We start from the raw sequence: 15,840 nt of genomic DNA on the forward strand, positions 1-15,840 counted from the left end.
TTGACCATGGCCTCTGAGGAACTGTAATCTCCCTTTGCCTCTGTGTGCAGGGAGGATGCTGGTGCTCCAAGTGGGCGATTTTGTGCTCCAGAGGCCATGTGACATTGTCTGGAGACATTTTTGGTTGTCAGATGTGGGAGGAGCTACTTATATCTAGGAGGCAGAGGCCCAGGGTGTAGCTAAACATCCTACAACACACAGGACAGCCTCCATGTCAGAAAATTACCCAGCTCCAAATGCCTGTCCTGGGAAAACTAAATCAGGTGGCACCCAGAATGGACAGAGTGTGACTGTTGCAGAGAATGAGATGGAGTCTATGTTCACTAATCAGACAAGGGCTGTGGGATAGAGAGTCACAAAGCCTAAGGGGACCGAGGAATCAATGGCTTGAGACCTCACACCATCTCCCATTTCCCTCACCTCCTTCTGCCTCCTAAGAGCTTCAGAGTGAAGCAGATCTGGGTTCAAACCCAGGCCCACTGTTTTGGACAACTTTCTGAAGCTCTTTGCACCTCATTTTCTTTATCTGAAAAATGGGAATAACAACAGGACTTTCCAGAAATCTGAGGATGAAACTCGTGAAACCAAACCGAGCTGAGTTTGGGGTGCCCGGCCCACAGTAGGAACTCCACAACAATTAGCAAGATTCCACGAATCTGGCACTCACAGAACATCAGGCACCTGCCAGGTGTGTTTCCTAGCCACTCAGCACCAGTTGGTGACAAATTTTTATTTGTCTACTAAAATGTTTAGAGAACTCGGAAGTCTTAGTAACAGTGACCCCTGCCCTTCAAAAACAAAACCCGATGGGTAAGTTGAACTCATTGTTTTGCATTTCATTTTAGTGATAAAAGAAAGAAATGGAAAGTGATTTAAGTACTGTGTTGATAAGTGCCCATGAAAGAGTTTACAGTCCATGATAAGAAATTTACAGGATGAAGTTTGTCAGAAAATATGGCACCATCTGTGACTCTAGCAGCAGATCCTCGGATGACCATGACTGCCCCTTTGCAGGACCTAGTGGGATTCCACGTCAGGTGCTCAGGAGCCTCTCAGGTGGGGCGATTAATTTGATACCTGAAGGGCCTGTTGCCAGATGGAGAAGCACAGACCTGTGAGGCTCCTGCTAGAGGGAGCTCCGCCTGGGTATTCTGGGAGGTCGTTGTTACAAACCCAGAGAACCAGTTCTGTGAGGTTGGCTCAAAGGGCATATTTAACCAGAGTGACAAAGAGGTGTGGCAAGGGGGTGGAGGAAGTCTGGGAAGGGATTATAAGCAGCACAGTCAAAATGCTGTCCTCAGTTTTTAAGAGAGAAAGAGAAATAATACCTACCTGCCATCCAGGCCCTCAGATACCTGCGGATTGTTGCCAATCAGGAGGGGAGTGAGCTCACAGAATCTCCAGAGAGCAAAAAGATAACCCAGGTCAAGGCAGCACCCAGGCCAAAAAATAAGGGCAAAAAAAAAAAAAAAAAAAAAAAAATGGCTTCACTGTCTTTGGCGTATGTGTTTTCTCTTGGGACAGGAGCACATTTGAAAGTGCAGATTTGCTCTGCACCTGGAGAGATATGATGGCCAGAACACAGTAGGAATCCAGGGGAGAGGCTTCTTTAGCAATTCTGTGGAGGCTTAGGAGACTGGAGCCATGGGAGAGCTACCCAGGAACATTCTAGAAGGCAGTTGAGATTTCCTGGCCTTTGGTCACCAGCCCAGGCGTGTGACAGAGTCCTCTCATGCAGCAAGTGAATGAATAGATTTAGTAATTTCCTTCCTTTACGTGGGTCATTGGCATTTCTCCTCAGGGCTATTCCAGAAAACAAAGGAGGTTTTCCTTACTTAAATCAAAAGGTCAAGGGCCACAGAAATTGCTTTTTGGTAATAGGCTGGCACTAAGGCGTGCCACCAAGAACCTTTACTTTGTCCCTATCTAACCATGGAACAGGGCACGGTGGTGAACGCCTATAATTCTAGCAGCTCAGGAGGCTGAGGCAGGAGGATAGCAAGTTCAAACCTAGTCTTAGCAATTTAGTGAGGCCCTAAGTAACTTAGAAAGACCCTTTTAATTTCTCAAAGTAAAATATAAAAAGGCCTGAGGATGTGACTCAGTGGTTAAGTGCCCCTGAGGTCAATCCCATTACCAAAAAAAAAAAAAAAAAAGAAAGAAAAGAAAAGAAAAGATTTATGGAAGGAAGATGTTTGAGTGACAGGCACTCTGTCCATTCTTCTAATGCTCCATGAACTGTGAATTGACATAGCAGGAGCTAGCGGTTTGCTCTGCATTATCTTGGCTTCTCAATGACTGCCCACCAGGTTTAATTAGGTGGGATGTGCCCTCCTCATCTCTTATCTGTGGACACTGGAGAGAAAGACTGCCACTTTCCTTCTCTAATGCTTATTTTAGTGTCCCAATAAAGGGGTTTTGGAAGAGTGATTGAAGTGATGGGACATATGCGTGTGTCAATGAAGGTATTGATCACTCTTTTACTCAGTTCCCTTTGTAAAGTCTGATGCAGCCAATTCCTATTCTCAGTTTAGGAGAGAAGAGCTTTATACCTGGAAAGGGGTGGCTTTATGGGTGACATCACTGCCCATAACTTCCGCTGCACATATCTTCCTTTTGCTCTCGTTGACAGGAAGCTCAGTTGAATCCAATGCCCAACTATATCGATTGAGAAGACTCTTATGTCATCTCTGCTGGGTTCTTATTTTTTCTGGCCTTATCAACAATCTCTTTAATTTGCCCTTATCCTAATTCAAACTCTTTTTTATATATATTTGCCATATTTTATTGCAGAACTCCCAGACTCAAATTCCCCCAACTGCTGGGCAGTTGAATAATTGAAGTGGGTGGGGGTACTGGGCATAGTGGGGACTGGCAATCTGGGAGAGGTCTTCCCTCACATTTTACTAAAATAATGTTGTCCCCTACCCTATTTTCAACCTCTACCCCTTAGCCCTAAGTTATTCATGGCATTTATAATTCCCTTTATTTTTCTCATTATCTATCTACTTGGTTGCTGTCTATTTCACCTCTGCTATACCCCCATACCTAGAATAGTGCCTTGCACAGAATTGTCACCCAATCTCTTTGCTGAGTGCATGAATAAGTGAATGAATGTAGGGACAGTAGGGCTGGATTTTCTTGTTTTAAAAGAATTCAAAATTTAGATTTTTATATGAAATTTCCTAATTTTTTTTTAGATGTTAGTGGATATTAGAATTAAAAAATTAAAACTCTGTGCTGGCCAGAAATGGGCCATGCTAATTGTGTGGCCTCAGTTCTCCTTTCTGTCCTGCAGTTGTTGCCTCAGTCCCTTTGTAGAATGAAGTGGAATATAAACAAATGAAAACACACATCTGGTTTAGGCTTTACAAAGCTCCATCACTCACTATTCATTTTTTTTCACTTGTTGTTTCATTATTGTTCTAATTTAGCATGAATCAATTAAGATGCCTCACGTGGAGATGAAGTGAACGTGTGTGTTTAGAGGTGGAGAAAGCTCAAAAGACTAGGAATGGAAACACCATATGACCCAGCTGTACCACTCCTTGATATTTACCTGAGAGAATACTATAGCAATATATGTATACCCATGTTGATAGCAGCCCAATCCCCCATAGCCAAGTTATGGAACCAGCCTAGATGCCCATCAAAGGGAATGGGGATGGGAGGAGAGGAGGGAAAGGGGAGGTACTGGAAATGAAATGGACCAAATTAGGTTATATGTGTATATCAGAAGGTATCCCATTATTTTGTATTATTATAATACACCAACAAGAATAAAAGAGGTGCAGGAAGCTATATGAGGCAGGAAGGCTCTGGTAGCCCAGGCTGGACTCCTGGCCAGGTAACTTACCTGGAGGAGGAAAGGATCCTGGCTCCATCTCCTTTCTTCTTCTTGGACCAGAGTTTAGGCAGATGCTTTACCTGCCATGGCTGTGCCCTCACATTCAGTTTCAGCCTCATGCTGGTCTATTTCTACAAATTTTTATGTAGAACTGGGTTATCAGGGTGTGGGTTTCTTAAAATCCTCTCATATACCACCTGACATCCATCAAGAACTACAGCCCGAAATATTTCAGTAGCACACTTATGTGCTTCACACCTACACTAAAAAATAAGCCTGTTGCATAATGTATCTTCATTTCTGTACCTTCAATAGGATGCCGCCTTAGGTATTTGGAGGCAATCTCCTTATAGTTAATTGGTGGAGTTGTCTGGTCTTTGTGATTTAACACAAAGTGTCTTAGATAATCTTTAAAGGAAGCACGACCAAGTTCTGACCAAGACTTTATATATATAATTTTTCCCCCAAAAGAAGAGCCTTAAAATAAAATTTAAGTATTATAACATAGGTCTCCACCTATGAAATATTCTAGGAAATACTGAGATATGGGAAGTTTATAAATACTAGGACTCTTTTTCCTCCTACAGTTCTCCTAATCATCTTCCCCTAAATCATTGATCCACCTTTTTAATAAACAAACAAACAAACTACAACCAAAAAACACCAATCCAACTCATTACCATTTTTAAATTATGGTAAAATACACATAACATGAAATTTGCCATCTTAATAATTTTTATAAGTGTGCAGTCAGTAGTTAAGTACATTCACATTGTTGTACAACCATCACCACTGTTTCTAGAACTCTTTCCAGTTTGCAAAACAGAAACTCTGTTACCATTAAATAATAATTCCCCATTCCCCCAACACACGGCTCTTAACCATATTCTATCTCTATGAATCTGACTACTCTAGATGCCTCATGCAACAGGAATCATATAACATTTGTCCTTTTGTAATTGGCTTTATTTCGCTTAACATAATGTCCTCAAATTTCATCCAACTTATGCCAAGTGTCAGAATTTCCCTTTTTTTTTTAAAAAAAATGTATTTATTTTTAATTTATTCTACTTAGTTGTATATGACAGCAGAATTCATTTCAATTATCGTACAAAAACGGAGCACAACATTTCAATTCTCTAGTTGTATATGGTGTAGAGATTCCTTCTCTTTTAAGGTGAAATAGCATCCCATTGTATGTATATATTACATTTTGTTTATCCATTCATCTGTCAGTGGATACCTTTCCTTTCACCTTTAAGCTAATGTGAATAATGTTACTATGAACATAGATATACAATCATTGGTTTGAGGTTCCCACTTTCTAATCTTTGAGTTATATACCAAGAAGTGGGATTGCTGTGTCATATGACAATTCTGCTTTTAGTTTTTTGATGAACTGTCCTGTTGTTTTCCACAATAGCTGCACCAATGTACATTCCCACCAAGTGTGCACAGAGGTTCTAATTTCTCCACATCCTTGACAACATTTGTTTCTTTCTTTTTAACAAAAATTATCCTGTGAGTGTGAGTTGGCATTTCTCTGTGGTTTTGATTGGAGTTTTCATAATGATTAGTGGTGCTGAGCATCCTTTCATGGGGGTCTTGCTCATTTGTATATCTTCTTTGGAGAAATGCCTGTTCAAGTCTTTTGCCCATTTCTAAATTGTTGTTGGTGTTGAATTGTAGGAGTCCTTTATATTCTGGATATTGATCTCTTATCAGATATATGATTTGTAAACATTTTCTCCCACTCTGGGTCACCTTTTCACTCTGTTGATTGTGTCTTTAGGGGCACAGATGTTTTTAATTTTGATATATCATTGGCATTTTCCTCTTCCTCTTTTGGCTCCCCTGGTTCTCAGGGATACGGATTGTAGGGAAGAGAAGACCACCACACAGCTCTAATAGCAGGGCTAAAAGGCCATGCTAAAAGACCACCATGGCCTACTGCAAATAGACTTTCAGAAAAGTTTCAAGAATTATAAGGCTCCTTGCCCTTCCCACAGATACACTCATGATGCAGAATTGACTTAGCAATAATTCTGCTTTAAGCTTTGGGGTAGCCTTGGTGGTTGTTATTGGGTTGTCAGGAAGATCATGACCATTACTGTTGGCCCAGAACCCACTGAGTGCACACAAAGGCCACCCCTAACAATGGGAAACCAATAGACGAGAGGTCTCCTGAGCATGCAGGGCAACACTAGGACCATTCAAGGCCAAAACAATGAAAAGGTTATGATGCCCCACTCCCCAAAACGTATCAAAGAAAACCAAGAAGTCATAAAATAAGTCCAAAATTTTCTGATTTTTCAGAAGACAATGATTTCACAGTTTCTTTTGAAATACTCAAATCTATTTTTTAAAAATTTCTTTCTTTTAAATAATCTGGGTTTTTTAAAATTATTTTTTAATGCTCCTGCATTGCCAGTGCCCTAACCCATTTTGATCCACCTGTTGGAAAATCATATTAATATCTAATATTGATCATATGCTTCATATGCTGTGCATTCTGTGTGTACTATGTAGAAGAACTTATTTAATCAGGTAAGTCCCATGAGTCATCACGGTTACAGCCTCCAATTTTCCAGTGAAGAAAACTGAGGCACATTAATTTGCCTAAGATCGAAAAGCTAGTAATAAGTTGCAGAACCAGGTTGGACCCGGAGAGCTCGGGTCTACAATGCAGCCTTTGACCTGGTGTGCATGGTCTACCTGGACCAACTTGTCTGTCCAGCCCCTGCCCTTGCCTCTGGCCCTGGCACTAGTCACACTAGTTAGCTGCTGGAATTTACCACCCATTTCTCCCTTTTGCCCTTCACACCACTCCCTTTGCCTCCCTCTGGCCCTCCTTCCCTGTTGATCCTGACCCATCCAGGATTCCCCTTGAGCATCTCGTTTCTCCCCCTGCATTTGGGTTAGGTGCCCTTCCTCAGTAAGACAGCTCTCATTGCCTTTGGCCATGTGGAATTGTCACTGACTGCTTGTCTACTGCCTAGTAGATGGAGTGTCCCTTAAGAATGGAAACCCTAGTTTTAAATCTCTGTGTCTAGCTGGGTGCGGTGGTGTGCGCTTGTAATTCTAGTGGCTTAGGGGGCTGAGGCATGATCATGAGTTCAAAGCCAGCCTCGGCAGCTTAGCAAGGGCCTAAGCAACTTGGCAAGACCCTGTATCTAAATAAAATACAAAAAAAAAAAAGTAGGGGGGAACTGGTGATGTGGCTCAGTGGTTAAGTGCCTCTGGGTTCAATCCCTGGTACAAAAAACCAAAAACAAAAAAACTCTGTGTCTCAATGTAGAGAAAACAAACACCTGGTACTAGTGCTTCATTGCTTCATTAGTACCTGTTGTTGAGCAAGGGAGAGCCTGGGCAAGATCTTGGCAGAATAGAAATAGGAGCAGTGATCGCAGAGAATAATTTGTTCCCTGAAAATGTTGTTGCTACCCTAAGCAGACCCTGAGCAGCCCGCGTCCTTGTAAATGAGAGCAGTACTGAACGGGATGGGATAAAGGGTGTGAGCTCACCTCTCCAGGCCTGGGGCCAGGAACACGTGCCCTATATACCTGGAAAGACAGCTCTGCCCCTCAAAGCTCAAAGATAGGAATGACATAATGCAGATCCTTCTCGGGGTTACATCCTGACTAATCCATTGTAAGTGGATAATATTATAAATTGAAAATGCACCTGATACGCCTGACCTACTGAACATCCTAGCTTGGCCTAGCTCACCTCAAATGTGCTTGGAGCACTTACATTAGCCTAAAGTCAGGACATCGTCTCTCACAAAGCCCATTTTATAATAACATGTTAAATATTATTGAATATGGTACTGAAAGTGAGAAGCAGAATGGTTGTATGAGTACTGCAAAGTACGGTTTCTGCTGAAAACATATCACTTCCACACCATCCTAGGGTTGCGAAATTGTAAGTCAAACAATCATAAATTAGGAGCCATCTAATACAGAGGATGGACCACAGTCCTTAAGGTCATTATGTAGGGTCAAGCAAGGTAGGCACCACGCAGGAGTGGTGGAGGGATATAGAGGCCCAGACCAGGCGTCAGAGCCTAAGCAGGGAAGGAGGGCATCTGTGTGGGGATGAGGACGGGGCTTGTGCCAGCTGTAGGTTTTTGGGATCCAGGGCATAAACAAATGAGCAAAAATATTAAGCAATTAAATGATTAAATATATGAATATATCTTAAATTATATAAAATAATATATAATGTATTGTGATATATTATAAATTTATAATATAATCAAATATATATATAATTGGAGTCTGGTTCCAATAAATGTTAAAGAAGGGAGTTTTCATGGAAATCTTCTCCTTTGGTTTAAAAAAAAAAAAGGAAACTAACTTGCAAAGATTGTAAAAATGTATGCAATCCCAGTAAGATTAATTGTATTTATATAACATGGAAAAGGAGAAAACAGAATGAACTCTGTGCTGTTGTATTGGACTTGGAAGGACCCAGAATGCATTTATGGTTTTCAATACCTGTAGATCACTATGGAAATGAATATGTATGTGAAGAGAAAACAAAGATAGGATTTGAAATCAAATCTGTGTAGCTCTTCTTGCTGTTCTATGCCACCTCCCTCAACATACTGCCTCTGCTGTGAAATTTCCCACCTCCCCACCACAGGTCACCAAAGCCTCCAGCCCAGCTCTCACACACTTAGTGAGCCCCCCAAGCCCCCTCCATCCCCAAACATTCATATCATGCTGCACACAGCTCGTTGCACACTACCTCACATGTTTTCATCAAACAGAAGGCAGGGCTCCTCTTATCTGTGTTCCCAGCCTCTCCTTTGCAGCCACACACATGCTCATGGTCTTGCTGTCAATGTTCACCCCACAGACTCCTCCCTGAGGACATGTGCTGATCTGAAATGCTCTCTCTCATTCTACTCTCCTCTCTGTGCTAAGGCCAAGCTTTGAAGAGCCCCCACCACCTCTTTGGCATTCCTTGGGCATAGAGCTTTCACTGTGACATAGGACCCAGTGTTGGAACGGTGTCTCTTCTTGCAACAAGAAAATCTAGTCCTGCAGAAATGAAACAAAATGTGCCTGTGAATATGTTTTAAAAACTAATGAAGAATAATGTTATATAAATACAATTAGCCTTACTGGGATTGCATACATTTTTACTGATCTGTTTTGCAGGTTAGTTTCCTTTTAAAAAAAAAAAAAAAAAAGCAAAGGAGAAGATTTCCATGAAATCAGTAAGGAAAAAAAAAATTGACCTAAAAAGCGCTATCATCTGGAGGACTTCCTAGTGTTTTGAGGAAGGTCCCTACTAGGTGTTCCTCCCCAACTTGGGGGTGGTGTGCATGTGTGTCGGATAGAGCCAGGGTAGGAGCCTGGGCAGGGGCAAAGTACTCTGAAATTGCCTGAGATTCCACCTGGTGGGGGAACCAGGCCCTCTTACCTTTGCTGGGTAGTTTTTCAGTGGTGTGAGGCCTCTGGGACAATCCACCTGGGAGCTATTTCTCTGGCTCAGCAGCAGATCAGGAAAATTCCCATCTCTCTCCTGAGTCCCACCTTCTGAATAGGCATGAAAATCCCCCTCCTCAGAGTTCATTCAATACATCCCCTGCACTAATGAAGACGTGGGGAGCAGATCCCCAATCCTGAGAGCAACCTGTGGGCATCCTCCAAGGAGAGCACACCACAGAATGGCACTTGTTAGCATCAATGACAAATCTGGGCTGGTTTGGATGGACAGAGGCTCCCTTGAACTTCCTCTTTCTCTTGCCAAAAGCCAGGATGGTTTGTTCACCTTTGGGCTGCCAAGTCAGGCTTACCGCACCCCTGGATGTTGTTTTCCTGCAAGCAATGGGAAAATGAGTTTGCAGCCAGGGAAGGGAAATCAACAAGGAAATAAACACAGGGTCACTGTACCTTCAGGCTATCATTAGGCCAGGGACATTTTTTTAGCGGGACCAGTTTCTAAATAAGCAGGAGCTGCTGACCCACGGGCCCCAGAATCCTGGGCATTCTTATATTTTTGAATATGCAAAGAAGTGTGCACTGAAAATTGTATCAGACAAACCAAGCAATTCTGACTTTTTCCTCACACCTTGCCAAAACTTTCAAAGGTTTTCCATAAGGCAGTGTTGTCATAACTGAACATTGGCCAATGTTTGTAAACAAAAAGAAAGAAAAAAACTAACATATTTATGGCTAAGGCTTTGTCTAAGATATAGAATTATTGTTTATATAAGGGTTTCTTCTGCTCCCTCTTTGACAACATCACCCTCAGCAGCAGTAACGTCTTGGCTAACAGTTATTAGACATTTTACTGTTTTCCAGGTCCTGTGCTAATTATCTGTATTATTTCATTTACTTCCCAATGCCATCTTAGAATGATCACCCCCATCATATAGATGAAGAAACTGAGGGTGGGAGGGGTGAAGTCACTTGCAAAGTGACCCAGCTAGTTGAACATTTACACATGGCATTTCTGGAAGTTTTGTGCTTTTCCAAATCTTGCTTTTCCTAGTGGTTGGCTTAAGCACTTCTGGTGGCTGACAGTTCCAGTGATTCGCCAAAAATTGTGCTTGAAAAACTGTTAGCCCTGGCAAAGGAATTCTTTTCCGTCATGGAAGTAGGACCCGTGTCACCCAGGTACCCACTGGCCTCTCTAATCACAGCTGCTGCTGCTGACTGCTGGGTCTCCACCACAATTCTGAATTCCACACGTGGACGCTGCAGATCCCTTGGCCTCTGTGTGTGTTTCTGCCATGGCCTGATGGCTAGTTTGTCCTTTTGACTTTAGGAATCTAATTGTGACAAGATTCTTTTAATCAATAATCCACGGAATGGATTAAAGTAAGTCCCACCTGGAAACTTCAGCTTGCCAAGGAGAAGCCTGCACATGTGTTCTCAGTCCTAAGGGCCAACTTTGACTTGTTTTCTTTATTGTCCTCGTCTGTATTTCCAATTGTGAGCAATTAGCTCTCCTGTGCCGTGGCCGTTACCCAGGGCAGCTGGCTGCTGGTCAAAGACAAGTAAAACAGTCCTTTAGGAGGCAAAGTGATGCCCTCCAGTGGGACCCAAGTTACCATTTGTATAAATATGCGAGTTATGACATTAGAGAAGTTGTCCCCCTGGTCACCTTGGATTTGGTCTGGTGGAGCTTTGGGATATTTTGCCTTAAGGCCACACAAGTCTTTTAACTTGAGGTTGGTGAGATATTTTTTCTCATTGGAGACTAAAGACTTATGTACTGAATTTAGGGTAACAAAAAGGAAGATCAGAGGGAGGTTGGGCCTTTAGTTTAGATGCTATTTCACTTTTCTTTCCAGTGTTTTACCGCTAAGTGCCCTCTCTAGGAATGTTTATGGACTCTGATTCTGGAGATTTTTTTGTTGTTGTTTTAGTACTAGGGTTTAAACCCAGGGGCACTTAATTACTGAGCCACATCCTTGGTCCTTTCAAAAAATATTTGATTTAGACACAGGATCAGGGTCTTGCTAAGTTGCTTAGGGCCTTGCTAAATTGTTGAGGCTGGCTTTTACCTCACTATCCTCCTGCCTCAGCCTCCTTAGCTACTGGGATTACAGGCGTGTGCCACAGCGCCCGGCATAGTTTTTTGATGAGGGAAGGCAATATATATCAGTCACACGCACCTCTTTAACCTTATCAGATGAAATGAAAGAACAAAATGTGGGAAAGGAATGGAAACTGTCCACCTAATGGAAACTATCAAGTTCCTCATCTGCTTCACAGCTTCTCATCACTGGAGAACAATGACAGGAGATTTGGGGATGCTGGATGTTTGGGGTTTTCCATTCAGAAAGGTAAAGGACATGGATTTGATTTCTCCTTCCTCTCCTGTGAGCATCTGGATAGGTACTGATTGATTTGGTTCCAAGACTCGAGTCCATTCTGGGAAAGACAAGAAACACGCACACTTCCAAAAAATGTTTTTTTGCACGATCATGTAACCAAGGCAGCTGACTGTTTAAAACTGGAAACGGAGAGAAGTCATGGATGAGAAACAGGACGTATTAATTTAGACTTACAAATGTGCCCTTTCCAAAGCCAGAATTACTCACTGCTGGCAGTCCTCTGCATGGAGGCCAGAGTCTGGTCAAACTCCATGGCTTTAGAGTGTCACTTCCACTTGGAGTGGGACTTTCCAGCCAGTGGTAAGGCTCCAACTCAGCAATGTCCAGATGCAACTAAAATCCTAATCATGAAGGAAAAGCAAATGGTTTTCGCCCAGAAGGCAAAATGGCCCCTTCTTAGAGGGTCTCAGAAAAGTGACATGCCCAGCTAACTGCACAGAAAATTGGTGTATTTTGAGGGAGGGGTATTAAATCTGGGAAATGCAAAATCACAGAGGAGGCACTTCAGTGTTCCAATCGCAAGAAAGAAATCAGAACCCAATGGACTGGAGATGGGGCTTAGCGATAGAGTGGTTGCCTAGCATGCATAAGGCCGTAGGTTCAATCCCCAGCACCCAACACCCCAAATACCACCATTACCACAAAAGAACGCGAGCTACCTTTCTCTCAGGCCCATTGTCACTCTTATGTGAAGTGTGGGATAAAAGTGGGTTTATTATAATAGCAGGTAGAAGTTGATTTATTTGAACCATTATGGATGAATCCATTTCCTTCTCCACTTTAAGCCTATGGCTTGGTTTACCTCCCTATAGCTGTGATGTGATTGGCTGTGAGGTGTGCAGGGCCCCATGGTGGCTCCAGATACCATCTCTGTCCCAACAGCTCCCATATGGGTTTCTCTGGTTCAGAGTTCAGAGCTCCTTCTGAGTTTTACGTGCCTCGCAGGACCTCACCGTGATCTCAGACTGCACACCCACCCCCCAGCCAATTCCCCATTTTCTCTTCTTGCCCCTCCTCCTGTGTTCCCATCATGGTGCAAGGCCCTCTCATCCACCCAAGTGCTGCAGCCTGTTATGGTTTGGTGCCAGGTATCCAGAAAGCTCACACGAGACAATGCAAGAAGGTTTGGTGGAGAAATGATTGGGTTATCGTCTAAGCCCAATCAGCTAGTTAATCCCTGATGGGATTAACTGAAGTGGTAGGGTGTGGCTGGAGGAGGTAGGAATTGGGGCATGGCTCTGGGTATATATTTGTATCTGGAGAGTGGAATTTCTCCCTCTGCTTCCTGATCACTGTGATGTGAGCTGCTCCCCTCTGCCACCCTCTCCCGCCATGATGTTCAGCCTCACTTGAGCCCTGAGGAATGGCCTTCTATGGACTAAGACCTCTGAAACCATGAGCCCTCAAATAAACCTGTTCTCCTCTACAGTTGTCCAGCTCAGATCCTTTTAGTCACAGCAGCGAAAAAGCTGACTAAAACACTCCGACTCATCCTACACATGTCCTGATCCCTCCTGCAAACTTTAGAGCAACTTTGACCACTGCCCTAACCCCACAGCCACATGGTCCAGCCTCCATTCTCTTTTACCTGACTTCCTGTGGTCCTCTCCCAATGGGGTCCCTGCTCCCCTTCCCACCCCTAGTCCCTCTGCCAAATCCACACTCCACATCCTAACTGGACTAGACTTTTAAAAAGTAATTCTGATTCTGCCATGAGCCTATCTGAAGGCCTCAAACCTCTCCATCGTACTCAGGATACGTCACCAGATCCCTTAATTGGCCCACAAGGTTTGGCATGAGGAGCCTCCGCTGGCTTCTCCAACACCACCTCAGTTCCCTCCCTGCTCAGTGCAGTGGGGCTCTGGGCTACCTGCTGGTGGCCTCTTACACACCCCCAGCTTTCCTCATCTCCCAGCCTTGACTGTTCCTGGGCTGGTCTATTCTGACCTCCACCCCACCCACACACAAACTCTCTTCCTGCCTAACTCTCTTCTTTCAAGCCTCAGCACCAATTTCATTTCCTAGAGATACTCCCTGCCCTCATTTCCTTTGTACCACTTAATATGGCTTGTATGTGTATTATTTATTTGTCTATTTGCTTAGTATTGAACTTACAGTTAACTAACCCACACCTACCCCTGCACCTACAATTAGGTTTCCTTCCATGAAGGAAGGAAGAGGGTCTGTTTGGTTCACAATTGTCTGTCCAGAACCTGGTATATAACAGGCTCTAAATTTTTAATATAGAAATGAGTAACTGAATGAGAAAATCTTTTATCATCTCAATTTCAGTCATTTAAGGAACTTGAGGTTTTTTTATATAGCTGTTGAGAAGAACTTACATCTTGTTTAGATGCAGGTACAGAAATGGAAAATTAGCAAGTAACTGCTGTCTTGGAGAATCTACCCAAGGCTTCTCTTCCAAAATCCCAATTCAGTTGTTCCTGGAAGAGTTTTGTTCCATGGGCCAGAGAAGGAGAGAAGGAGTAGCGAGAGCCCCAGATGGTACACGCTATGCTAATATATTTCTGGTTTTCCATGTTAGATTTTGTAATTCATTATTCAGGAAAACAATAGGGCAGAGGGAAAAATTGTACTGGTATAAAAACTTTTAGTGGCCCACTTTGGGAAACCAAATATCAATTTGCTTTGGAACATCAGTTTATGGGGGGGAAATGTGTTCCAAATTCTAACAACTAACATACCCATCCCCAAATCACTCAGAACAAAAACTGAGCAGAGTGTTTGTCTGTTTTGTATTTCATATGAATTTGCAAAAATACAGTGACTCATCTCCCAGCCACACACCCCCAACTTTCATGTTAATTGGGGTGCTGGTTAACATATGTTGGACAGCATTGGGAATGCCTACAAGATAATTTATTCACACAGGGATTATATTTATTTGAGTTGAGGCAGAGCCAGGAAACATTTATTTTCTTGTCCATGTTAGGAAGGGACTTCCTGTATAGGAGGGTGGTGCAAGAGGGAACCACTCTTTTGAACTCTCCAAATTCTGGACTTGCTCCTCCCTATAGGAGGAGTAATGAGATGAGGATACGAGGAGTAATTGGTGAGATGAGGGGTTTCTGACCAATCTGAAAGATTAGGAGTCACTGGCCAATCTGATTAGTGAGACAGGGGAAGCATGTTTTACCAGGTGCTATACTGAAAAAGCAAAGACCCCCTTCTGTCTTCTCTCAGATCCTGTGTGCCTGCCATGTTTGGTGGGCAGGGAAGAGGAGGAGCCTGACCAGTCTCATCTCCCTGTTTTAAGTCAGCCACCTATTGACAGGGATGCCAGGCCAGCTGAGACATGTCTCTGTTCTCTTGCTTCCATTTCCCCCCCTTTCACTCTTTGGTGCATTATCAGACCCTTATGGATCCCATAGTTCAGAGAGAGCAGGATAAAGCTCAGAGTCACTTTCAATCCAGTTCCTCAGAAGGCTTATATAATATTGAAAAATCCCTGATTCACTTTTTGTTCTTGTCCTCAACCAGAACGGGACTCCCCAACCCCAAATCAACGATCAGTAATGTGGATTGTACTTTCAATTGTTTTTTTTTTCACAAACAACTTTACTATTCCTGTGTGTAACGTGTTTGTGAAAATAGATCTCACACTGGAATTAGAAAGTACATAAGACAAGGGCTTGCCTCATCTGCAAAATCAGTGTGAAAGTCTTCCTACATTTTAGATTTTTTTCAAGGAAACTTAGGCAAACTCCCTCAGGAATTTTATATTAAATGTCTTTACCATTGAGTCAACCCAATTGAACACACACCCATGTGAACTGTAACTCTGTGGCTAGAATTTCTCTGCTTTTGTCAACCTTCTAATAGTTTTGTGATGCTTGGCTCACAAGAATTATTCCATTGTATCAATGAAGGGAACCAACCCTAGAAGGATGTGAGTGGCTTGCTCGAAATCACAGTGTGTCTTGGAGCTGGTCATATGGAGCATATGGAAGCTCTCAAACCTTCTCTCTGTGTATCCCAAATTGCTTGCAGTGGCTACAGTTTCTTCCTGAACATTTCTTGGGAAAGCTTGACTTGCAATTTCTTGGGAAACAGTCTTTTTCATATTTATACACCTAAGATGCCCACCTGATCCTGTCTTTTTTTTTTTTTTTTT

General features: G+C 42.9%; 1 protein-coding gene across 2 annotated transcripts in view; it reads right to left on the reverse strand.

Moving 5' to 3' along the window:
• Positions 1-9,536, reverse strand: part of Lnx1 (ligand of numb-protein X 1) — a 166,082-nt gene extending 156,546 nt beyond the window's left edge. For both annotated transcript variants that reach the window (XM_048784475.1, XM_048784474.1), the window contains exon 1: positions 9,281-9,536. The gene's annotated coding sequence lies outside the window, so the exon portion shown is untranslated. The remainder of the gene's footprint in view (positions 1-9,280) is intronic.
• Positions 9,537-15,840: the final 6,304 nt, after the last annotated feature.

The sequence above is a fragment of the Marmota marmota genome, unplaced genomic scaffold (genome assembly GCF_001458135.2).
Source record: "Marmota marmota marmota unplaced genomic scaffold, marMar, whole genome shotgun sequence".
NCBI lineage: Eukaryota > Metazoa > Chordata > Mammalia > Rodentia > Sciuridae > Marmota > Marmota marmota.